The following is a 23,538-nucleotide window of genomic DNA, read 5'->3' on the forward strand; positions in this document are numbered from 1 at the left end:
GCCACAGGTAATTAACCTTGGAGGTCCCGTGAATGAAATCTACAGATCATCCACCCAGGCCAAATTTGATTTCTATAACCAAAAAGATTCTTCGGTCTGGCCAACAGAAGTGCCTGGCCTTTTAGTCACCACACTAGCCTAACAAAGGAATAGCTCACGTTCAATTCCCAGGCATGATTTATTCACACCCAGAGTCCTTAGAATAGAGGATGGTCAGGTGAATCCTTTGTAACACTTGTGAAACTTCCTCTTGGCCTCGCCCCAAAGTACCTGTACCAGTTAACCCTGGCAACTTACAGAGGGAAGCAGGATAGCCACACACCTTCCAGAGGCTAACTGGAAACTGCCTTTCAGGCAAAACTACTGCTAAGGTAAGGGATCCAGGACACCCCCGCAGTAGTACCTAGCACAGAATGGAGGGAGTGCTTTTGGAGGTTAGGAAAAAAGGGTTCTTCTCGGAGGTTGAAACTCAGCAGGCTCAGGGAGACCCTGACCCCCTCCTCTGGGATTATTCTACCAGTTCCCAGGAACACTTAGCATCAGGTAACATCTGCACACTGCTTAGAATATGCATTTTTTGTAATTGTGGTTGATGTCACGCCTGAAGGAATCCGAACTCCCCTGATAAAGCCAAGGACCCTCTCAAAAGGGACATTTTGGCCTCCATTTAGAATCCACCAAACCAAGCCTAACCCCTTCTTTTGTATGAGGTTTGCCCATATTATAAAAACTTGAGAATATTAAGGACCTTTTATGTGTGTTTGTGTGCGTGAGTGTGCACACACTGTTGGAGACTACTTCAGTGTGAACACTCAAGGCCTGGGCAGAGTGAGCAGCATCCAGGAGTTGGGCAGGCAGGCAAGTTGGGTGGGTCACAGGCCCACACCTGACCCTGGGTGGGGATGCCAGGATGGGGTATGCCAGGCCCACGAAGGGAAGGACCAGAAGGATGGCCCAGGTAGGCAGATCCCCCAAGACATCTGCAGGCCTCCCTAGGCCAGGTGGTGAGGGCTCAGGCAGGCAGGGTTGAGGCCTGGCCCCAGGGCCCCTGGAGGGCTCCACTAGGGGCTGCCAATCGCTTGGGGCCTCCCTGAGCAGCTGCTGGAACTCAAGATGTGTCTGCCAGCTAGATTCAAGCACTCCTGGAGGCGGCCAGGGAGGTGGTCATTCCTCTCCTCCAGGTGGTCCAGGCAGGTGTTGACCTGGTCCAACACGGGGATGATGGCTGCCTGAACTGCTTCTCGGGTGAAGCCGTCGACCTTGCCTTCTGTGCTGACATCCACAGGCCCACCCTGTTCCACTGGCCATGAGACCTGGTGGGCTTGTGCAGGCACAAGGCTCACATGGCCTTGGAGTGAGGCGGCGCAAGTTGGGCGCGCGGCAGCTGAGGCAGGGAGGGCGGAGGGCGGTCATTAAAACCATGTGCTCATTGAAATCATCCTCCTGGGGAAAAGAAACCAAGAGTGTCACAGTCTGTCCTGATTGAAGATGTGCCCGCTGGGTGGGTGGGCTCGGGTCTCTCCCCGATTATTCATAAAGATTTTATAGGCTGTGGGTGTCCGCAACTCACATCTTGCCATCCCGGTCTAGGGGTCCCCCAAAGCTGCAACGTGTCACCTCCTGCCCGAGGGGTTCCTCAGGATGCAGATGTCAAAGAAAGTTCTCTGTTCTCTTATCAGAGCTGGAATTTACCTCTTTATCTCAGTATTATTACCTACTTGTGTTAAAGAATGACTTATCCATTAAGATGTGAGCTACCCGACTAAGCTATGCAAGTCCAAGTCAGCAGGCAGGAGAGAAACATGCTGAGATTTGGATGTGGGGGAGTAGGTCTTCTTCTCATCTGTACTCCTAATACAGGATTGGCAGGTATTAATTAATTAATCAATTGACACATTTTGTGTTTTATAGGAGACCAAGGGATATTGGGCCTGGGGAAGACTTGAGAGGAGTGTGCATATTTTTTTTTTTTTTTTCATTTATTGAGGGCTTTTTTAGGCCGGGCTGTATGTATTTCCCACACAAGCATTGCTGTGAGGATAAATGTGGTGATGAATGGTCATCTATTTCTATGTGGCTGGTAAGTGTCAGGGCTATCCTAATGTTCTGTTGCTTCCTCTAACCTCTGTGCTCCAGCTGGTTGTATCTCTGAAGACACTGAAATCATCTTCTGCACCTTCTGAGGGATGCAGAGTTAAGACTGGGTGTGGAAGTTTGTTCCCATCCTTTTCTTCCGGAATCCACCCTATAATGGTCTCTGCTCACCCTGCTGGAATAGACTGCTCCAGGAAACCTCCTGACTTCAGAAATTTCCAGGCAGAGACAGACTCTCATCTCCTGTCTACTGCCCCATGCTCCCTGGCCACTGGAGAAAGAGCTATGAGGTTCAGAAGGAGCGAATCACCCTCCTTATCAATAGAGGAAGTAAAACGGGGTTATCCTTATGGGAATTGCAGAGATTTTGGCCACCATCCAAGACTTCAAAAAGCACTTGTTATTCCTACCACACCCAGGCTAAAGTGGATCCACAGCTAAAACAAGCTCTCCATGCTAGTAGGTCAGCCTCTTGGCTCTTATCATGTAGCAGATCCTGTTGTGCCCAAAACGTTTAGGGTGAATGGCTATGCTTGCTGTGTGGAGCATGTGGCAAGAATTGTAGCTCAGGCTGCTAGGAGGTAATATCCACTATGAACCAGGAACCCATTTATGCTGTTGTTTCTCCCATTGCCAAGATCTGCAAGTTTCAGAACAGAGGGGCAGAAACAAAGGTGGTGTCTCTCATAAATAAATCTGACTCATCTGCAACAGTTGTACTTTGTGTCCCTGCAAGTCTGATCTCTGCTGGTTTAGAAGTTCTCGTTCCCTAGAAGAAGCACATCTAGTATGCAGCAAAACAATGGTTCCACAAAATGTGAAGTACACTCTTAGTTCCTGGAGCCACTCAAAACAGGTGGTTATGGTGTTCATTCTTTAGAATGAGAACAGGGAGGAATACAAATGAGACTCATCCAGAAACACCCTCACAGATACAACCAGAAATAATGTTTAATTTGGACGCTCCATGGCCAGGCAAGTTGGCACATAAAATTAGGCATCACAGTGTGTAGGGCAACATCATGGACTGCTGCATAACACTGCACACCACGAAGCCTCAAATGATCTTTCCCATGGGAGGGACACTGCTAGCAGTAGATCACCTTTCCTAGGAGCACTGTGCACTGTGACCATGCAGTCCAGCTAAGGGACCCCGTGCCTATGTGGTCCACACACCATGTAGAGTGTAGATGAGTTAAACACTCAAGGCAGTCAAGCCTAGGGGAACTGCGCCTTCTTATTTGTACAATTCACAAATTGTGAGCAGGTGCAGAAATCTCTCAGCAAGAGGCCTCCTGGAAGGAAGGGGGCTTCCAGTCTCACTTTGGATAACTGTGAAGCTTAATGACATTTGCAGCAGAGATATGAAATCCTCATATCTTTCTTCCTATAGCAATAGGAGAAATAACTCTTGTGGTTGGGGGTGGGAACATGAATTCAGGAAAAAGTTAGGGAAGTGATTTATGCCTGGGCCTTGTAGGAAGGACAAGATTTTCACAGATAGAAAAGCAGGAAAGGATATGAAATTCCTGAAAACGGTCGTACCAATCCTAGCAAGCTTCTTAGAGTTAGCCTGTTGTCAGTGTTCCCTGGTCTTCCCCAAATGTCTGCAACCTGAACTGACTTGCAAAATATCCAGGTGCAAACCTTGGGTCCCACACAACATGCACAGCCCAGTACTATCTGACCCCAGGGCTCAGAAACAAGTCCTCTGCCTCTCTGCTCTGATACATCTCCATGTCCCTATCTAATATGAAGAACTCACATTTTGCCTGGAAGGAGTAAAACTTGGAAGGCTTCCTGGCTGCTAAGTCACACTTCAGTCGTGTCCGACTCTGTGCGACCCCACAGACGGCAGCCCACCAGGCTCCCCCGTCCCTGGAATTCTCCAGGCAAGAACACTGGAGTGGGTTGCCATTTCCTTCTCCAATGCATGAAAGTGAAAAGCGAGAGGGAAGTCGCTCAGTCATGTCTGACTCTTCGCGACCCCATGGACTGCAGCCTACCGGGCTCCTCCGCCCATGAAATATTCCAGGCAAGAGTACTGGAGTGGGGTGCCATCGCCTTCTCCAAGGCTTCCTGGAGGGGGACGTAACTGATCTAGGCACGGGTAAATGGAATGTTCATGCTTTCCAAAGTCTAAGATGACAAGAAACAAGGCACAAGGTATGTGCAAAGGCCTAAGAAGTAGAGCTAGGCCTTCAGGGATGGACACAGATATAGCAAGACATAGGAATAGGAGCAGAGATTTCATAACGTCAGCTGGGCCTTGGGAAATGGACAGTTTCCCCCCAGTAGACCTAGCTGAGAGGAATGGCCATTGTCCCCGTCAATCATCGCAGGCCCACCAATGACGATGTTGGGAGGCGGGGGCGTGAAAGGCGGAAGAAGCCCTAGCACGTGCCTAAGCTCCTGACTGTCTGGATTGTGCTGTGGGGCTTCCGTAGACCGTTTTCCTCGGTTAGGATTTAACATGGCGGCTCCCTTTCCGGAGATGGCAAAAGTGTAAGTTTTACTAACTTTATTCATATTTGGCTGTCTGCGGTGTGAGTGGAGAGTCGGGTAGATGGTGTGTCCTGATGGACACTTTGACAGACGTGTCTGTGGGCTCTTGGGTGGATGGCGGAGAAGAGCTCTCCGGCACTTCCGGGTTTGGTGTTGGGCATTATTGTAACGGCATGCTGAAACTTGAAGAAGATTTTCTTGGTTTAAATGTGGGTCTCGGAGCCTCCTTCCCAGTTATAGTCTTAATGCTTTGTAGTGTTTGCGGCTTAAAGAGAGGGAAGGGCGGGTGCGTTTGGCTGGGTGGGTGGGGGTGCCGGACAGTCTGACTGGTGACTGGCGGCCGCCCTGGAGCTGATTCTGCTTTCCCTTGCAGGGCGTTTGGGGTGGATATATCGTTGCCGGGGATTGGTTCAAATGTTGATCTTGGCCATTTTTGTGACCTTTCTTCACCATTGAGGGTATTTCTGTTATTTTCCACGTGAAACGAGACAGTAAGGCTCTGAGGGACCGCGTGCGGTGTTAGGACAGCTGACGGCCCTTGGCTGCCTTGGTGTTTTGTGGATAAGGGAAAGGGGAAGTTTGCCCCAGCCACTCATGTTACGAGCTTGCAACTTACCTAATTTTCCTGCCGCTGTGTTAGGCTGTCCATCTGTAAGCAAGTCTCCTTGGAGGTCTGCATAATCACTGTTTCCTTCAGGACCTGTGATGGAAAAATCTAGTACTGGCCAGCCGATGGGCGTGTAATGAGAAGAGAGTGGACCCGGAATTAGCCACATCTGTCCAGACCTGCCAGATGAGTAAGTGCAACCTTATGTTATGTGGGGCCACAAATGCTGGGAGGAGGGTAGCATCCATCCCATCAGCTGTAAGATTATTTAACATGGTGTTGAAATGTCTTCCCTGAGTGTCTAAGATCGGAACTTCCAACAATGTCAGGATCACTCCCTGAGCGCTGCTCAGACACTGTTTATAATCCATGTCTTTAACTAGTCAGCGGCATCTTTTTCCAGTTCACCATGAGTGCCATTATTACAGACGGACTGAATTTATTAGAATGTCACATTTCCAAAAAGCCTGATCTTGCTATTTTCACATCAGAGCTCTGACCTGTCTTTTTATCCTTTTGGAAAACACTTGTAATACCAGGCAGAAGCAGGCTGGACTGGATGGGATTGTGAAAAACAAACTTCAGGAATCCAGAGACTGTGGGAGTGCTGTTTTTTTCAGGTAGGGGAACATGGATTTGAATGTAATTTAAAGCCAGCTCTATTTAGGAAAGGGGAGAAAGATGAGGCCTGTACACCAAGTGAGTGGCAGAGAATGATAGTCTCCCCTCCATAAGTGGGTGGGCATTTACTTTGCAGGGGTCCTGGAGGTGTAGGCTAACAATTCAAGTAATATGCGGGTCAGTACTTCATTAAATATTTACCCTTCCACAGTTTGTCGGGCTTTTTTTTTTTTTTTTTTTTTTGCTTTGCAGGTGTTGCTGAGACAATACATCGTGTTTCATTAAAAATAAATTTTATCGTCTGAGTCTGACTCTTTCTTACTGTCATCTTTGAGCCTCAATTTCCACATTTGCAAAATGGGAATCACACCTTGCTCTCAGGGATATCTCTTGTATGGTTTTTGTAAAGCACTCAGCTCACAGGAGGTACGGAGGGAATTAGTACACCATTTCCAACATATGGGAACAGAACACTGTGGCTTGATTTAGCTCGTCTCCCTACCTGTCCAGACCCCCATTTCAACCAAACGTTTGTTTCCTTTCACAGGGCCAGCAGATTTCCTCAGCTATTACTGGGCTTCTTGGAAACCAGCCTCATTAATCCTGCTATGATGCCAAGAGGTAGCCCAGCAACTCACACTTTGCCTTGCTCTGAGCCACTTTCTTTTCTGGCCATCTCTGAGGCCTTATGCCGAAGCTGATGTGGCTCAGCACCAAGTTCAGGCACCAAGAAGGTGCTTGTTAACTGGCGGTGCGGAAAAGGTCTCCTCTCTTTCGTTGTCTGTATAAAGTTACTTCTTTCCTGGGCAGTGGTTAATTTGTTGAAAATGTGTGGAAGAGTTTTCACAGTTGGGGTGGGGGAAAAGCGCTAAATAGAAATGTGAACTCTTCCAAGGTGCATTCAGAGACACTTCTAACCTCTAGTTTCATAGAAACCTCGGGCTCCTCTGTTGCTTTATTAGCACAGGTTTTATCCAGAAGGAGGCGTCACAGAACCTGAATTTCATTCACCGAAGGTAAAAAGAAAATCCACATTTCCTTGTGATTGGAAACGAAAGTGTGTAGTCTTTAGAGGGCATGTTTGAAGACTTTTTGTTCATCCCTGTAATTGGTGAAATTACTTTAAAGCTGTGAAAGATGGGGGTGGGATAGTCTCCTACTCAGTGAAAACCTGAAGCCTGAGATACTTAGAAAAACCTGTCGTAGGCCCATGTTCCTTCACCAAGTGACATGATGATGATCAAAACTGGCTTATTTCCTAGTCAAAACAGTTGTGAAACTTAAGAATAACCGTGAGGCCTTCTTCCCCTTCCATACACGCTTGTTCGCACTGCCCATCAAAGTCATCTTGGCTGCCTTCATTGGAGGCAGGGGTCAAGAAAGCCTAAATGGATGGTGTAATTGGTAAATCTGCTGTGTATTGGCACTTAAAAATAAGTCACAAGGTTGAGGATTCCACAAAGGTGACTCTCCAAATGGTGACAGTCTCACAAATCAGGGCTCTCATGGAAAGAGAAGGTAATCTTCTGAATTTGAGATGGAATCTGGCTTTCTGGTTCCTTCCCAGGAATTCATTCCTAGGCCAGCCATGTCACTTAGGCTCCTGAGATAGTACCTCTGAATGTCTACTCACTCGTGGGAATGTTAATGTTCTATAAATTCTTGGTGTGAGGTATTCCTTTGGATACATACCACAAGTGGGATTGCTGGACTAGATGGTAGTTCTGTTTTTAAGTTTTTGAGGGACTTTCATACTGTTTTCCATAGTAGCTGTACCAATTTAGTCTTGAACTAAATGAGTTTCGTGAACGGTTCTCGGCCACTTTTGATTGTCGGTTCTTTTCAGGAGAAGTACTGGAGAGATTAGGGGCTCAAAGGGGAAAGCACGCCCCTGATCAGGAAAGATGGAATGACTGACTACATACGGACCTTCGTTGGGGTTCCTAAAGCCTAGAGGTGGGGAAGGGGCTGAGAAGAGTGACCCTCTATAGAGCTGCTCTCAGAGCACAAGGAGAAAGCTGGACAGGAGGATATAGGCCCTCAATGTGAAAGGTGCGTTGGACTTTCTGTGGTCAAAAGTGTCTGCTACCTATTTCTCAGTCCCTGATACTGCCTGGGATCATTGTAGCACGGGGTCTGAAGAGAATAGTGCACATCGCTGAGTGTGACGTGAGAGTGGATTACTTTCTGGCAAAGGTGAGACTTTGATGATGAAGGCTTTACCCTATGTTACAGCATCCCTCAGAATTTTGGAGTTCACTGTTAGGGATGTTCTTGTGTTCCTGCTTCAGTCTATGCACTGGCTTAGGCTGTCAAAAGCGGCTCGGGAAAGGTGAGCTTTCCCCCTCCTATACTGTGGCCTAGAGCAGTAATCTGAGAGCGTCTCCTGGGAGGCGCCCACTGATGGTCACTACACTTGGTTGAGTAGACCACTCAAGTCTTCTGTTGGGACTACCTGTGGCCATAAAGAGGCACATGAAAGTGAGCTGCTGTTGCTGGTGTGTTCTAGTGATATAGCAGCCAGACACTTCTTCCTTCCACACTCACACACCTCAGGTGCCTTGCTAAAGTCCTAAAGGAGGCGCATATTGGCAACGGCAGCATGTGGGGCGTGGGAAATGTTGAGTCTGGGGCAGAAGTTGGCGGTAGCCTGATGTCAGAGTTCTGTGCCTTTGTGCAGAGCGAGGGCACATTGGGATTCCCGAGGAGTCCCAACTCTGTAGGAATGTGGTTGGAACTTTCCACGTTCACTTTCTGCACTCTTCCACTGGGCACACTCTGCACATTGGTTGGAAGAAAGAGGTCCGATGGGTCTTATCAATGAACTGTCGATGAATCCGGGGCCATTTGCTTGTTTCGGCGCATATGCCGATGAGCCTGGATGTCCAGGAACCTCCCGAGTCAGGTGCCCCAGCTGGAGCATGAAGCCCTTGTATTCCTCTTGCTGGAGAGGGCTACACCCCCAGGCTGTGGCTGTCTCTCCCCCCGTGTGTCCGCTAGAAAGCCTTTCTAGCAGAAAGGCTGGCTGCTGGTGGCTTCTCTTCCATTTGGGTCTTCCTGTTGGTGGGGGTGGCATTGCCTCAAGGGGCCTTCACTGCATTCTGAAGGAAGAAGGTGGTGTTGGTACAACAGTGGAGGGACAGCTATGCATTGTTTGTGGTGGTGTGCCACTGGAGTCGGGGAGAGGAAAGGGGAGCTCAACTTGGCGAGGGAAAAGGTCCCATGGTTTCCGCATTTCAGGATTTTGCTTTCTCTTGATTAGGGAAATTTGGGCCCAGCAGGGCTATGAGGAGGAGGCTCTGAGAGTATAAGGAAAGACTGACAGTGGGGAGGACAACGGTCTCTGGTGTGACGACTGTGGTGGGCATTGTGGGTTCAGGGCTCTTTCTCCTGTCTCCTTTCTCCATTCTTGTGCCCTTCCTTTGGGTTAGCACAGCTGAGGGACAGAAGATAGCAATGGACCCTGATGGGTATACTATAAGAAAATACGGCTTTCTCATAAACTAGGACATTTACTATGGGAACAGGATTATTGTCCATTTTCCCAAGTGAATTGTGATTTTGTCTGCAAGTGAAGGCTTGGCTGCCTGTTCCTCGTTCTGTGTGGCCTAGACCCACGAAAAACGGCTGTTGCGGAAGGGGAGCTCTCTGTCCTGCTGTACTGTTGCTCAGTGTATAATCTAAGGGAGTTCTGAGAAGGAACTGCTGTTGCTTACACTATTGATTGTTTTTCTGCAGAGATATTTTCTGCCCTTTTCCTGTAGCTTTATGGGCTCTTGGTGACTGCTTTTGCTGCCAGGTCCCTGAAGGAACTCTCTTGGTTTGTCAAATTACCAAGAGGCTTATTTAACTTAGAGAACAGATTTGCATACATTGCAGAGAGTCAGAGATGGCAACCCATTGCCTGGAGAATCCCAGGGACAGAGGAGCCTGGTGGGCTGCCGTCTATGGGGTCGCACAGAGTCGAGCACGGCTGAAGTGATTTAGCAGCAGCAGAGTCAGACAAAGAACTGACCCGTATTCCACCGTTTTTTAGGAAAGGCGAGAAAGAATGTCTTGTCCCTTTTCAGCATGAGCAGTTTAGTTTTCCTTATTTTAGTTTCCCTTACAATGTGCTCCCCGTGAGATACCCCTGGGTATCTTCACCCTCGCTCCAAGTGCTGAATCTAAAGTCCTGGCCATAGTCAGACCTGTGCAGAGAACTTCCTCAAGAGGAACTTGTGGAAAGAGCGCCTGAAGGACAAGTAAGAAGTATGAGTGACTGCTTATCCTCTAGGAGCTTTTTACCCATACATATGTCCTCAGGGGGAATTCTCTGTGATCAGTAGGGTCACTCGGGATGAGGATTAAAACCACAAACCTTGTTTAGAGATGGTTTAAACCGCTCTGCTGATGTCAGCAGTCTGCTGGCCAGTGGAGCTGAACTTCATCTCTCACCGTCCCTTTCTCAAGTGCTCTGAAGGAGCAGAGATTTGATCTCCAGTTGGCAGAGGTCCGATTTCAGTGTCTCGTGGTGCACAGGACCTGCCTGAATACTTGGTAGGAGGCAAGGACTCAGATCTGCAGAGTTTCAGTTATGGAATTTTAGTGGGCAGCTCTGTCAAAAAGAGTGGACAGAAAGAGCAAAATCCGTGCATTCCTGTACAATGTGAATGGTCTCTTCATCCGTCTGGACTTGAATGTGCCCTCCCAGTCCACTATGCTGACTCCAGCACACACAAAATGGGTTACTGAGCGTCGCCAGCCAGGCCACCTCACAGTTAAGATTTGGGTTGGCTTTCTGAGCTTCCTTCGCCTCTCCTTATTCATGTGCAGGCCTGCTGTCCTGCTTCTCATCAGCTTTGGAAAAGAACAGCAGTGGGCTCACTTCAGTGAATCCTAAGGAGATTCACTGGTTTACTCAGCCTCTCCCCAGCAGTCAGACAGAGCACCTTCCAGAATGCTGAAAGGCCTGTTGTAGATTTTCCTCTAGTAGATTGTCAGAGTACTGAGCTACAGGCTATAGGATATAGTTAAAGCCAGGAACCAAGCACCTGTGCATCTCCTCCGGACCCCAGAACTGATGTGTACTGGAAAGGCTAAGAGGGTAGATCTTACTCCGTCATGTTTTTATTACCAGATAACAATCAATTACGAAGGTGGAATGAAACTTCAGAGTGGATGGGTGTGTTTACGATATAGATTATGGGGATGCTTTATGGATGTAACCTATCTCCAGACTCATTAGATTGTATACATTAAATGTGTACTTTATTTTTGTATGTCACTCATTGCTCATACCTCAATGAAGGGGTTTAAAAACATAATAAAAAAGACCCTTCTGTGATCACAAATGAGTGCCCCCCTCCAAGTGTTTTTAGATTTTAGAACTGAGAGGGAAGACTGTTTCTCCTTGGGGAAATGGGTAATGCCATTTACAGCTTCTGTATTCTGGTTTTGCCTTAGTTTTTCTATGGATACATAGTATTTGCATTAGTGGTGTATAAGGTTATCCTTTAGTCCGTAGGGTTTTGAATTTCATAGAATCACAGCAGTTCTACAGAAGTCGTCAACTTCATGCGGGGGACTTCGGCTCAAGGAGTGACCCTATGACATCAGCGAGTGGTCATTTGACCAGAAATTGACTTTGGGTATTGTGCCTTTGGGAATGGCTTGGACTTTGGGTTGTTTTCATTTTCTGTAATATATGCTTTTGTGCTTACTCAAGAAATCTTTAAAAATTGTGTACCCATGGGGGCATGTCAACATGCGTGTGTGCTGTATTTGTATTCCACAGGGTGGAAGGCCCTGTGTCAGGCTCATTGGTCTCTCTAGCAGGCCTCTTTTCTCTGAGACCTTCCCACAGCCTTCTATTTTCTGTGTCACTGAGTTTCCTGGCCAAGCTACTTGGTTTGGTATACTTTTCATCTTATCCTCGTTGAGCCAGTAATACTTTTGCTATAGTTTGGGACTAGACCCGCAAGAATGAGTGAGAGCCTGCAAAGGTTCACTAGTAACCTTTTACTGCAGAGAATGTAAAAAGATACACTGTTGGGACTTCCCCAGTAGTCCAGTTCTTAAGACTCTGTGCTTCCAATATAGAGGGGAGGGGTTCAATCCCTGGTGGGGGAACTAAGATCCCACATGCTGCATGGCATGTCCAAAAAAAAAAAAAAAAGAAAGACCTAATGCTGAGTTTCCCTGAGCTAGCCTCATTTCTGTGTCTTTAAAATGTATTTGTTGGTTAAGTTTCTTGTATTTTGTTAAATACTTGTGTTCTTCCAATAAAATCCATTTGCTTCAGAAGATCTCACTTGAATGCGTTTCTTTCTCACAATGAACACCAGCATGATCAAGGAAGCTGCGGCTCTCTCATGGGCATTGTCACCTGAACCAGGGCGGAGCACTAAGCTCTGAAGGCTGATGTGTTACGAACAGGAGCGGGTGGCAAAGGGATGGGGTCTCCAGGCCATGCTAAAAGTTCCCCTCTTTGTTAAGCTCACCCCTTTGTTCAGGGAGTATTCCCCTTAATGTTAGTCACTCAGTCATGTCCGACTCTGTGCGACCCCATGGACTGTAGCCCGCCAGGCTCCTCTGTCCATGGGATTTTCCAGGCAAGAATACTGGAGTTGGTTGCCATTCCCTTCCCCAGGGTATCTTCCTGACCCAGGGATCGAACCCTGGTCTCCTGCATTACAGGCAGATTCTTTACCATCCAAGCCACCTGGGAAGCCCGATCCCCTAAAGGTAGCAGGTAATCTAATACCTCCTTATGAGAAGTGCTGCTTTTAGCCACTTCATGAAGGCCATGAATGCATATTTGGGGATTGTCGAGAAATCTTCTGATACTCCCAAGGGCAAGGAGAGGTAGGGTGACCAGCATGGTTTTATAGAAGATTAGTTCAGAAGTCAGTAGGACCAAACTAGAAGCAGCAAGCACACAATTAATTCCTGCTGAGGCCTGCATTAGAATCTCGGTCCCTTGTGCCTGAGACATCTTTTATTATGCCACACCACTAGGTCTTATAAAGACTTTGTAATAGCAGAATTAAATTACTAAGTGGGTAGAGTTTTTTGGCATTGTTTATTCTTTAAACACATAGATACACTTTACAGTTCTAACTGGAATTAGAAATGCAATTACCTAAAATTGCAGGTCTTACGTATAACTTACCATGGTTTAAACATTTCAGCAGGGACTTCCCCGGTGGTCCAGTGGCTGAGACTCCATGCTTCCAATGCAGGGGGGCCCAAGTTCGATCTGTGGCTGGGAAAATTGATTCCACATGCCACAGCTAAAACCCAGCGCAGCCAAATTAATAAATATTAGAAAAATATATTTTCCCAGCAAATAGCCTTACTGTGGTCAGTAACCCCCTCCCCACCCCCATAGGAAAGGAGAGTAAGACTGGCAGTGTTCTGCCTGTAGATCTTCAGGGTGGCTGGGTGTCATAAAGATCTTGAGCTGAAGGTGGCAGCAATTCTGTTCTTGCCGTTCAGTCTCGAGGGCCTCAGGCTTCAGTGTCTCATTTCCTGCCCAGAGGTTCATCAGGATGCAGAGCTCAGATCACTTCTCTTTTTCTCTAATTGCAGCTGGAACTTTGTATCCCTTAATTATCCTCTCCTGTTACAGAACGAGTCTCATATAAGACTGTAAGCCATCTCCCACTGGCCCTATTTCAGGTCAGTGGGTATGATTTTACCTGAGGCATTTGCATTGAGACTGCTAAACACCGTGAAATCCCACTACCATTCTGATCTTAATTGACACGCCAAGCCTCACCAGCGCTTTCCATGGAGGCGGGGCCAGGGCAGGGGTGGGCGGGGCCGCGAGCTGTACTGGCGCCTGCGCAGGCCCCGCCCTCAAGAACAGTTGGCTGCAAGTGCGCAGGCGCAAGGTGGAGGCGGAGCTAGGACTGGAGGGGCGGGAGAAGAGGGCTGGGGATCGGCGGAGTTAATAGCCATAAGGAGGCGGGATCAGCAACGAGGGGCGGGGCCTAGGTTTCCCCAGGCGGGCCGTGGTTGAAGGGCAGGGGCCAAGGCCCAGGTCTCTGCATCTTACAGGATGGGGGCGAGGCCCTCTGCACTTGGAGCAGAGGAGTCAGCCAGGTGCCCACCCTCCCTGCTGAGCCCCCACTCACTTGGCCTTCTGAGTTCCTTGGCTTGCATGAGGTTCTGTGAACACATTTCCCTGCTTATTCATGCATCTCTCAGACAGATGATTGGCACCTACGCTGCAGATGTTGCCTGCCACATTAATGGGAAAGCCCCAAACACTAGCCAGCGTAATCCAGAGCAGCATGTTCAAAGAGTGCACCGTGACCAGGGAATGTAAGGAAGGTTGAATGCTAAGAAATCTCTTAATTTTCTATATTAAAAGACTAAAAGAAAATAATCATCTGGTCATCTGCATCAGCTTTGAAAAGATAAAAATGAAGGGGTATCTGATGTTACCAGAGGCATTTGCTTTTAGTCTATTACCAATACCAGAAAATCAAATTAACACTCAGATCATTAAGTTACTTTCTCTGACAGCATCATCACATATATACACAAATTCACTGTTGACTTAGGGCAATGGCACTCCAATTTCTTTCACAAGTCATGTGTTTTTATGAGACAGTGCCACAGGTCAACCTCCCTGGATACCCACAACAGCTCAACCCGAAGAGGATGTGACTCTTGTTCCAAATGAAAATAGGTAATTAACTCACCTGTTTGGAGTTGGGATTTTAGTTGAACTCTTCCTTAATATATTGCATATATATGGGAACATTTAAGGGAATCTTAGTTTTACGAATTTTATAAGTTTACTTTTTAAAAGATAATAGGTTTGGTATTCATGAAGGTTTTCCTCACTGACTGCTTTATTGCCCCTCCCAACTCTGTTCTTCCTCTTGTCTTCTTCCCCTTTGTAAATGAAAGTTCTTTTCTTCATATTGCTTAGGCCAAGCACCTTGGCATCCCCCTTGACTCCTCTGTTTCCTTCATGTCCCACACTAACTCCATCAGCAAATCCTCAGCTCGGCCTTCAACATATAAGCAAAGGGCTGCACATCCAGGAACAGGAGGAATTGCTGTGGCCTTTTTTTTCAGTCAATTTGTACCACAGTCTGTATGTGGAAATATGAGCCAATACCTAGAAGCAGAGTCCCACAAGCAGAATATGGACTCATAAAAAGACATGAGCCAATATACAGAAACAAGGTCAGTATGGAAGGTATGTGCTTACTCAAGGTGTATGAATCCCTTCTAATCCACTAGGGTGGACACAGAATCAAAAATGGGTGTAAAGGAAACATCTGCGGATTTGCAAGGGGTGAGAATTTCAGCTCAGTGTGCTCTCTCCATATCCTAAGAGGAGTAGAAAATAAATGGAATCTCCTTTCTACCTCCAGGAGAGTAGAGGAGAAAATAAGCATATAGCCCACAACTTGAATGTTGTGCAAAGTTTAGATGCAGGATTAGAGTTTGAGACCACAATTTGGGATCAGTACAACTTTGTGACTGAAGGAAGAAATTTTCGCAATTGAGGTTATGGGGAAATCATTCTGGCTTATATGTGATTTAGCTTGAACTTTATGCTAACTAGAGTAGCCTGTCTTATGACCTGTTTATCCTGCAGTGTACATCTGCCTTAGCCCTTAAGAAAAGAAATCATTATCCAGAAGTAAAGTATGTCCACTTTGAAGGTAGGGATAAATGCTACCCTCTCCTATGATGCTTATGCTAGTGTTCCTTTAAAGATAAGTTTTTCTTCCCAGATACCAAGTTCCTGCTGATTCACTCTTGTACGTGCTAATCTATCCCTTTTGAAATCTTGAAGGAATATACCCCTGCATGTTTCTGTTTGATGGTTCTTTGTTCTGAAAAGATACAAAACTGTGATGAAAACCATGCTTCTCCAGCACAGCTTCTGAGAGTTACTGATAAGTTTTTCCCTAGGCTATAGTCCTCAGTTTGGTTCAAAGAAAACTCTTTTCTATTTCTATTCCTGTTACAGATCATTTATTGATTATTTTTGTTGACATGATGATAAATAAGGCATGGCTTGACACCATCTGAGTTAGAAGTGGTAACGTGATATGGACTAGCGTTCTGAGCAGGTTCTGAATATTGGTTTTTGTTTTGGTGCCAGTATTCATAGAAAGGACAGCCTCCCCGCCCCCACCCAAAAGGACTGGTCATCACGGTAATACTTTGTTCTTTGGCAATCTCTTTCATTGGAGGCACTAAGAACACTTTGAAAATACACCTCTGTGAGGTTATCTACAAGACCTTCTAGAAATAACACCCCTCAAAGATGTCCTTTTCATTATAGGGGACTGGAATGCCAAAGTAGCAAGTCAAGAAACACCTGGAGTAACAGGCAAATTTGGCCTTGGAGTACAGAATGAAGCAGGGCAAAGGCTAATAGACTTCTGCCAAGAGAACGCACTGGTCATAGCAAACACCCTCTTCCAAGAACACAAGAGATGACTATACACATGGACCTCACCAGATGGTCAACCCTGAAATAAGATTGATTGTATTCTTTGCAGCCAAAGATGGAGAACCTCTATACAGTCAGCAGAAACATGACGGGGAGCTGACTGTGGCTCAGATCATGAACTCCTTATTGCCAAATTCAGACTGAAATTGAAGAAAGTAGGGAAAACCACGAGACCATTCAGGTATGACCTAAATCAAATCCCTTATGAGTATACAGTGGAAGTGAGAAATAGATTTAAGGGACTAGATCTGATAGACAGAGTGCCTGATGAACTATGGACGGAGGTTTGTGACATTGTACAGGAGACAGGAATCAAGACCATCCTCAAGAAAAAGAAATGCAAAAAAGCAAAATGGCTGTCTGGGGAGGCCTTACAAATAGCTGTGAAAAGAAGAGTAGCGAAAAGCAAAGGAGAAATGGAAAGATATACCTATTAAAATGCAGAGTTCCAAAGAATAGTAAGGAGAGATAAGAAAGCCTTCCTTAGTGATCAATGCAAAGAAATAGAGGGAAACAATAGAATTGGAAAGACTAAAAATCTCTTCAATAAAATTAGAGATACCAAGGACCATTTCATGTAAAGATGGGCTCAATAAAGGACAGAAATGGTATTGACCTAAGAGAAGCAGAAGATATTAAGAAGTGGTAGCAAGAATACACAGAAGAACTGTACAAAAAAGATCTTCACGACACAGATAATCATGACGGTATGATCACTCACACTCACCTAGAGCCAGACATCCTGGAATGTGAAGTCTAGTGGGCCTCAGGAAGCATCCCTATGAACAAAGCTTGTGGAGGTGATGGAATTCCAGTTGAGCTATATCAAATCCTAATAGATGATGTTGTGAAAGTGCTACACTCAATATGTCAGCAAACTGGAAAATTCAGCAGTGGCCACGAGACTCGAAAAGGTCAGTTTTCATTCTAATCCCAAAAAAGGCAATGCCAAAGAATGCTCAAACTACTGCACAATTGTACTCATCTCACACGCTAGCAAAGTAATGCTCAAAATTCTCCAAGCCAGGCTTCAGCAATACGTGAACCATGAACTTCCAGATGTACAAGCTGGTTTTAGAAAAGGCAGCATCATCTTTTAGGATTTGAAACAGCTCAGCTGGAATTCCATCACCTCCACTAGCTTTGTTCATAGTGATGCTTCCTAACATCTACTTGACTTTGCATTCTAGCGTGTCTGGCTCTAGATGAGTGATCACACCATCGTGGTCATCTGGGTCATTAAGCTCTCTTTGTATAGTTCTTCTGTGTATTCTTGCCACCTCTTCTTAATATCGTCTGCTTCTGTTAGGTCCATAGCATTTCTGCCCTTTATTGTGCCCATCTTTGCATGAAGCTTTCCCTTGGTATCTCTAATTTTCTTGAAGAGATCTCTACTCTTTCCCATTGAATTGTTTTCTATTGTAACTGTGTGCCGATTCCTTATAATCATCTCTTTCTGACTCTCTTTCAGTCTCTTTCTCTCTTTACACACACACACACACACCACACATAGTACATCCTTTTAGTTCTCTTGCTATGGAGGACCCTGACTAATACAAATGTTGTATTTTATATTTCTTTTAAAATAGACAAGTGCCTTTAATTTGGCCTTAAATATTTAGGTGAATGTAATGTTGTATCAATTTTCTGATTAAAGTTCATTCCTAGTCTTCATTTATATTTACAAATCTTTCCTCATGATATTTTTATTGTTCCTCATCCCCTCATGAAAGATGTGCAAGTGACTGTTTTCCTGCATTCTGAATGTTAGATTTTCCAGCCTTCAATCAGAAATCTTATCGTGAAAAATAATGTTTTAATTTATCTTGTCAGTGTGTTTGTATAAAATTTAGATGAATATTTTATTACATGATTAACAGTCATTTGTAATGTATTTTATGGATTGCCTGATGAGGTCTTTTCTTATTTGGCAGTTGAGGAATCTCCCTCCAGTGAACAGGCAGCACTTGATAAAGTGGATCTCAGCCTTAAAAGAAGACTGAATGGTACAAAAATGTTGATGGAACTCAAATTTTTAGTATTGTATCATCTCAGCCTGTAGATTTTAATTCTCACTTCACAAGCCGATGTTCCCAAACCAGTGAAAACCATTAAAATCACTTTCATCCTCATGTGAATTTGTTAACTAATGTTATAAAACTTGTTTTTATTAAAAAATGGTGTGCAACGAACAAGATTTTCAAGTTGTACAATCTTAAAAAGGTATTCCGGATGAGTCAAAAACTTATAGGATTAAAAATTTAAAGAAAATCTGCAAGAGACAATTGGGGTGTTTCCTTTGTCTTGGTTCAGTGTCAAATTGAATATAATAATCACAGAAATCCATTTGGTTAATTAAAATGTCAACAGTTACATTTGTCCAGAAATGATAATTCAAGGCAGTGAAAAAATATTTTATATTATTATGGATTATATTATTATAGCCATGAAATTAAAAGATGCTTGCTCCTTGAAAGAAAAGCTATGACAAACCTAGACAGCATCTTAAAAAGCAGAGACATTACTTTGCCAATGAAGGTTGTATAGTAAAAACTTTGGTTTTTCCAGCAGTGTGTACGGGTATGAGAATTGGATGATAAAGAAGGCTGAGCACAGAAGAATTGATGCTTTTGAAATGTGGTGTTGGAGAAGACTCTTGAGAGTCTCTTAGATAGCAAGGACATCCAACCAGTCCATCCTAAAGGAAATCAGTCCTGAATATTCATTGGAAGGACTGATGCTGAAGTTGAAGCTCCAATCCTTTGGCCACCTGATGCGAAGAACTGACTCATTAGAAAAGACTCTGATCCTGGGAAATACTGAAGGCAGGAGAAGGGAATGACAGAGGATGAGATGGTTGGATGGTATCTCTGATTCGATGGACATGAGTTTGAGCAAGCTCCGGGAGATGGTGAAGGACAGGGAAGTGTGGCATGCTGCAGTCCATGGGGTCGCAAAGAGTCGGACATGACTGAGCAACTAAACAACAACAACAATTATTACAGATGCATGTACACTAATACTTAATACAAACAGGTAAGCAAAACTTAGACCAAAAAATGTGCATCATATAAACAGATTCACCTGAGAAGATAAAAGACTACTGAAATATAAAGATACAAAAATATTTCCACTGTAGTGGTAATGAAATATTGTCAATTAATGCACTTATAGACCCACCATGTAATCCATCATGTTCAATTGCTATTAAAAGAAAATCACTGCTGGTGGAGTTGTTACACGATGGGAAGGACATACACTGTTTAAAGGAGCTTGAAATCTGCACAATCCTTCTGAAAATGAATTTGACCAAACTTTAAAAATGGGATTTCTTTATCTGAATCTTCCCTGTACTTTGATACTCTTGGTTCTCTTGCTGTTGGCAAAACCTTCCCCCAAACAGCTTAAGTCCTCTTCATACTTAGCCTTTCTTTCAACCCAGAGAACTCCTGAACAAACCTCCTTGCCTCAACTGCCACATGGGCCCTTGTCTTTTTATTTTCCAGTCTGAGATAAGAATGTGTCTCAGTAAATGAGCTTGTGTATTTAAGAAACAGGAGGGTGGAATGGCTGGTGCAGTAAGGAGAGGTGTCTGAGTTTGGGAGGAGGTGGGTTGGGAGAAAGTAGGCAGGATAAGACTCTCATAGAACCTTGTAACCTCCAGCATAGTTGAGACTTTCTTCAAAGTGTGATATTGTAGCTTCCTGAAAAATTTCCATTCTCAGGACAGTGTTTATTTAATCTAAGTGGGAGATAGCTATGGGAAAGCCCTATCCTCAGGGCATTTACTTAAAAAATCAGAGGCAATTTTTTCACATCATGGCTACCTGAGGTTGCCAACATCTTATATTTTATTCAGGAGAAAAAGACAACGAAAATATACCAATAAATAATCATTTATTTGTGATTATCTGTTAAAGCAAGCCATTCTTCACTAACCCTATGTTTCAAAATTTTTCATACCACTTTTCATTGTTTACTCTTCCACATGAATCTTAAAATCAGTTCATCTAATCAAAACAAAATCTTCTTGGTGTTTTTGTAGGATGATGCTGGAGGGAAAAATAGTGCCTATACTTGATTAAACACAATATTGCCTCAGGACAAGATCCCATTACTAGTCATGTGTTGGAAGTATAATTTAACTCAGGAAAATTTAACAACTTTATGACACTGAGTCAACCTGTGTCTGGGGCTATCATTCCATTTTTTTGAGTATTCTTTGCACCCCTCTTTAGCATTTAAAACATTTTTCATGTGGTTTTTACAGTTTAAAAATACATTCCTAGGCACTATTTGCTTTGAATTGCTTTACTGAATAGAGTCTTTTACCATTATGTATTTTAACTGGCTATTTTATTTATATATGGAAGCTGGTGATAAATTTATATTAATTTTATACTCAGTCACAACATGGAATTCAGATATAACAGGTAATGGTTAAATTCCTCTCCTCCTTTCCTATTTGGTAAAACTCTTAGTTTTTCATTTCCTTTATCCTTACATTGAACATGTATAAAATCGATTTTGGAAAGCATCCCTCTCACATTTGCCTTTCTCTACTGATTAGTCTCTTTTGGTCTTTTAATATAGCAAATTAGGAGATTTCTTAACGTTAAAACTTCCTTACATTCCCTGGTCATGGTACATCTTTCTATGAATATGCTGCTTTAATTTGTGTTAGCTAATATTTGGGGCTTTCACATTAATATGGCAGGCAACCACATCCGCAGCATGGGTGCCAATAATCTCTGGCTGAGAGATGTATGAATAAACAAGAAAATGTGTTCACAACAGAATCTTAGGCAAGGGGCTTCCAGAGGCCGAGGGTCTTACAAGAAACTCAGAAAGACAAGTGAGGAGCCCACAGAGAGAGTGGGCACCAGGCCTACTTCTCTACTCCAGAGAGTCCATCCCTGGCTTCTACAAGTGCTGCGAGATCCGGCTGGACTACTCCTGTGGCTCCCGCCCCTCACTTGAGTACCGCCTTAGGAAAATTTAGCCCAGCCCCTTATAATCTGATCCCGCCTCCTCGAGCTAGCATTAGCCTCGCTTCCTTCCGCTACTCCCGACCCACCCAACTAGACCCAGTGTCGCGCCTGCGCCATAGCAAGAACCAAGCCTTGTGGGCGGAGCCCCGCGGCGCCAGGCACCGCCTATGCCCCAACCCACTCCGGGCCCGCCTCCACACTTACGCACTTCCCGCCACGCCTTCTCGCCGACCCTAGCTGAACCTCGCCAACCCCAGCAAAGAGAGCCAGGCGCGATGGATGGCCGAGTGCAGCTGATCAAGGCCCTCCTGGCCCTGCCCATTCGGCCTCAGACACGTCGGTGGAGGAACCCGATCCCCTTCCCCGAGACGTTTGACGGCGACACCGACCGGCTCCCGGAGTTTATCGTGCAGACGGGCGCCTACATGCTAGTGGACGAGAACCTGTTCACCAACGATGCCCTGAAGGTGACGTTCCTCATCACCCGCATGACCGGGCCAGCCCTGCAGTGGGTGATCCCCTACATCAGGAAGCAGAGCCCCCTCCTCAACGATTACCGGGGCTTCCTGGCCGAGATGAAGCGGGTGTTTGGATGGGTGGAAGACGAGGACTTCTAGGCCGGGAGCGCCTCGGGTCTGGGGGCGGGTGCTCGGGGGAGGGTCCGCCGCGCCAGTCGCCGCCTCCCAGATCGCCACAGGCGTCCTCCCGCCGTGTCCCCCCTCACCTTCGGGTGGCCGCGATCTCCCCCGTGCTCGTGTCCCCTCCCGCGTAGTGCTTGCCTTTGTTCCAGGAATAGCGCTCCAGATTCCAGCTGCTGCTGCCACCCTCTCGGGTCAGCCCGGCATCTCCCTTGCACACTTGGACTCGGCCTGCTCTCCAGCTGCGAGCTGGGCTCCTGTTACCCACTGGGCAGACCACCCACACACGGCCGCTGCCAACTGCCCGCCCCCTGCCAGACTCCCAAGCCCGCCTCCGGGTGGCCAGAGACGCGCTGTGGCGGCCATCACCGTGCACCGCATTCCACCCGCAGCCTGCAGCCTTTGGCGATCTGGATTCACCCGGGAAGTGTCTGAGCTGGCCACAGCCTCTGGACAAACAAGGATTCCAACAGCTTGCCACCGCTCTGGAGGAGTCGGCCAGACTTTCACCTGTGATGGGACCCAGGCCTTCCCTACTCCCAGAGACATCTTCTGTTCCTGCTGGGTGTGACCGCCAGGTCCCAGGGCTGCCTGGCAGTCAAACCGAATCATTCATTGTCTCCTGTGGACCCTTAGTTTCACCCAGAATCCAATTGTCTTCTGAATGTGCAGTATTTTCTTAGTTATGTGTTTGTTGGTCAACAATATAACTCATATCTCCCCAACTCAGCACTACTTGGAGAAAAGTCTTTCTTATTTTCAATAAATGTCAGACACTATTTAAAAAGAAATTGAGTCTCAATGAATATGACATTTCTCCTTCCCTATTCATGTAAAAGTGGTTCAGAAGATGTATCTCTTGCTTTTCCATGGGTGATGTTAGAGACACTCTCCTTTCTGTTGAGTCTCGCGTATAAAATATCAAAGTCAGTATCCTGAGGTGTTCCTGAGGATGGAGACCCCACTGGCAACTGTTCAATCACGGATGATGAATCCTTTAAACCAGTTAGGATTGTTTCATGCCTTTTTAATGGATCTTTACTTTGGCCATGGTGATGTGAGAAGTCAGTCTGGAGGCTTCTCAGAAAAGCTTTTCTCATTTCCAAAAAGCCACTGGAAAGCACCCAAATTGTTACAAACCATTAATCCCACAAAGATGGTAAACAATGTCATCGTTTTACTTATCCCAATATTCAGGGAGCCAGCAGAATGATACAGGTGCTTTTGAAAAACATTTATAGAACCTTCATTATGTAGGTAGTGGGATGGGAAAAGGTGTGCAAAAATGATATTGTTTACACATAAACCTAGTTGATAAACCCTGTGGAACAGTAAAAATATAAACTTCCCTAATGAGCAGAAAAAAAGTCCTCCTTCCTTACTTATCTACAGTTTAAACTCTTATAGTACTGTAGAAAGCCTGTGCTCCCTTACAAATTGTTGGTCAACAAAGTTAAATATCCTGTGTCAGATGATACAGGGGTGAGATAAAATAGACAAATCTCTGGTGTAATGTTCAAAGGTTGTACAATCTAACATTTTGTCTCATTTCTAAATTTTGGTGATTTTTCCAGAACATAGGATAGAGAAATCACACCAGTGTTTTTTTTT

The 23,538-nt window shown here is 45.4% G+C and overlaps 2 long non-coding RNA genes across 7 annotated transcripts; both read left to right on the forward strand.

The window, feature by feature from the left end:
- The first annotated feature begins 19 nt into the window (after positions 1–19).
- Positions 20–12,112, forward strand: LOC129638746 (uncharacterized). 6 transcript variants are annotated; one of them, XR_008707996.1, is made up of 6 exons: positions 4,445–4,599; positions 5,297–5,396; positions 5,746–5,826; positions 6,375–6,843; positions 7,674–7,783; positions 11,327–12,112. It is a non-coding gene; the product is annotated as an uncharacterized LOC129638746 (long non-coding RNA). The 6 variants fall into 6 exon arrangements; XR_008707994.1 differs by lacking the exon at positions 4,445–4,599 and adding an exon at positions 20–371 and having other exon boundaries at positions 6,375–7,783; XR_008707992.1 differs by having other exon boundaries at positions 6,375–7,783.
- A 2,656-nt stretch (positions 12,113–14,768) lies between these two features.
- On the forward strand, positions 14,769–18,477 carry LOC129639525 (uncharacterized). Its single transcript, XR_008708451.1, has 3 exons — positions 14,769–15,013; positions 16,128–16,479; positions 18,233–18,477. It is a non-coding gene; the product is annotated as an uncharacterized LOC129639525 (long non-coding RNA).
- Positions 18,478–23,538: the final 5,061 nt, after the last annotated feature.

This window comes from Bubalus kerabau, chromosome X (genome assembly GCF_029407905.1).
Source record: "Bubalus kerabau isolate K-KA32 ecotype Philippines breed swamp buffalo chromosome X, PCC_UOA_SB_1v2, whole genome shotgun sequence".
Lineage (NCBI taxonomy): Eukaryota > Metazoa > Chordata > Mammalia > Artiodactyla > Bovidae > Bubalus > Bubalus kerabau.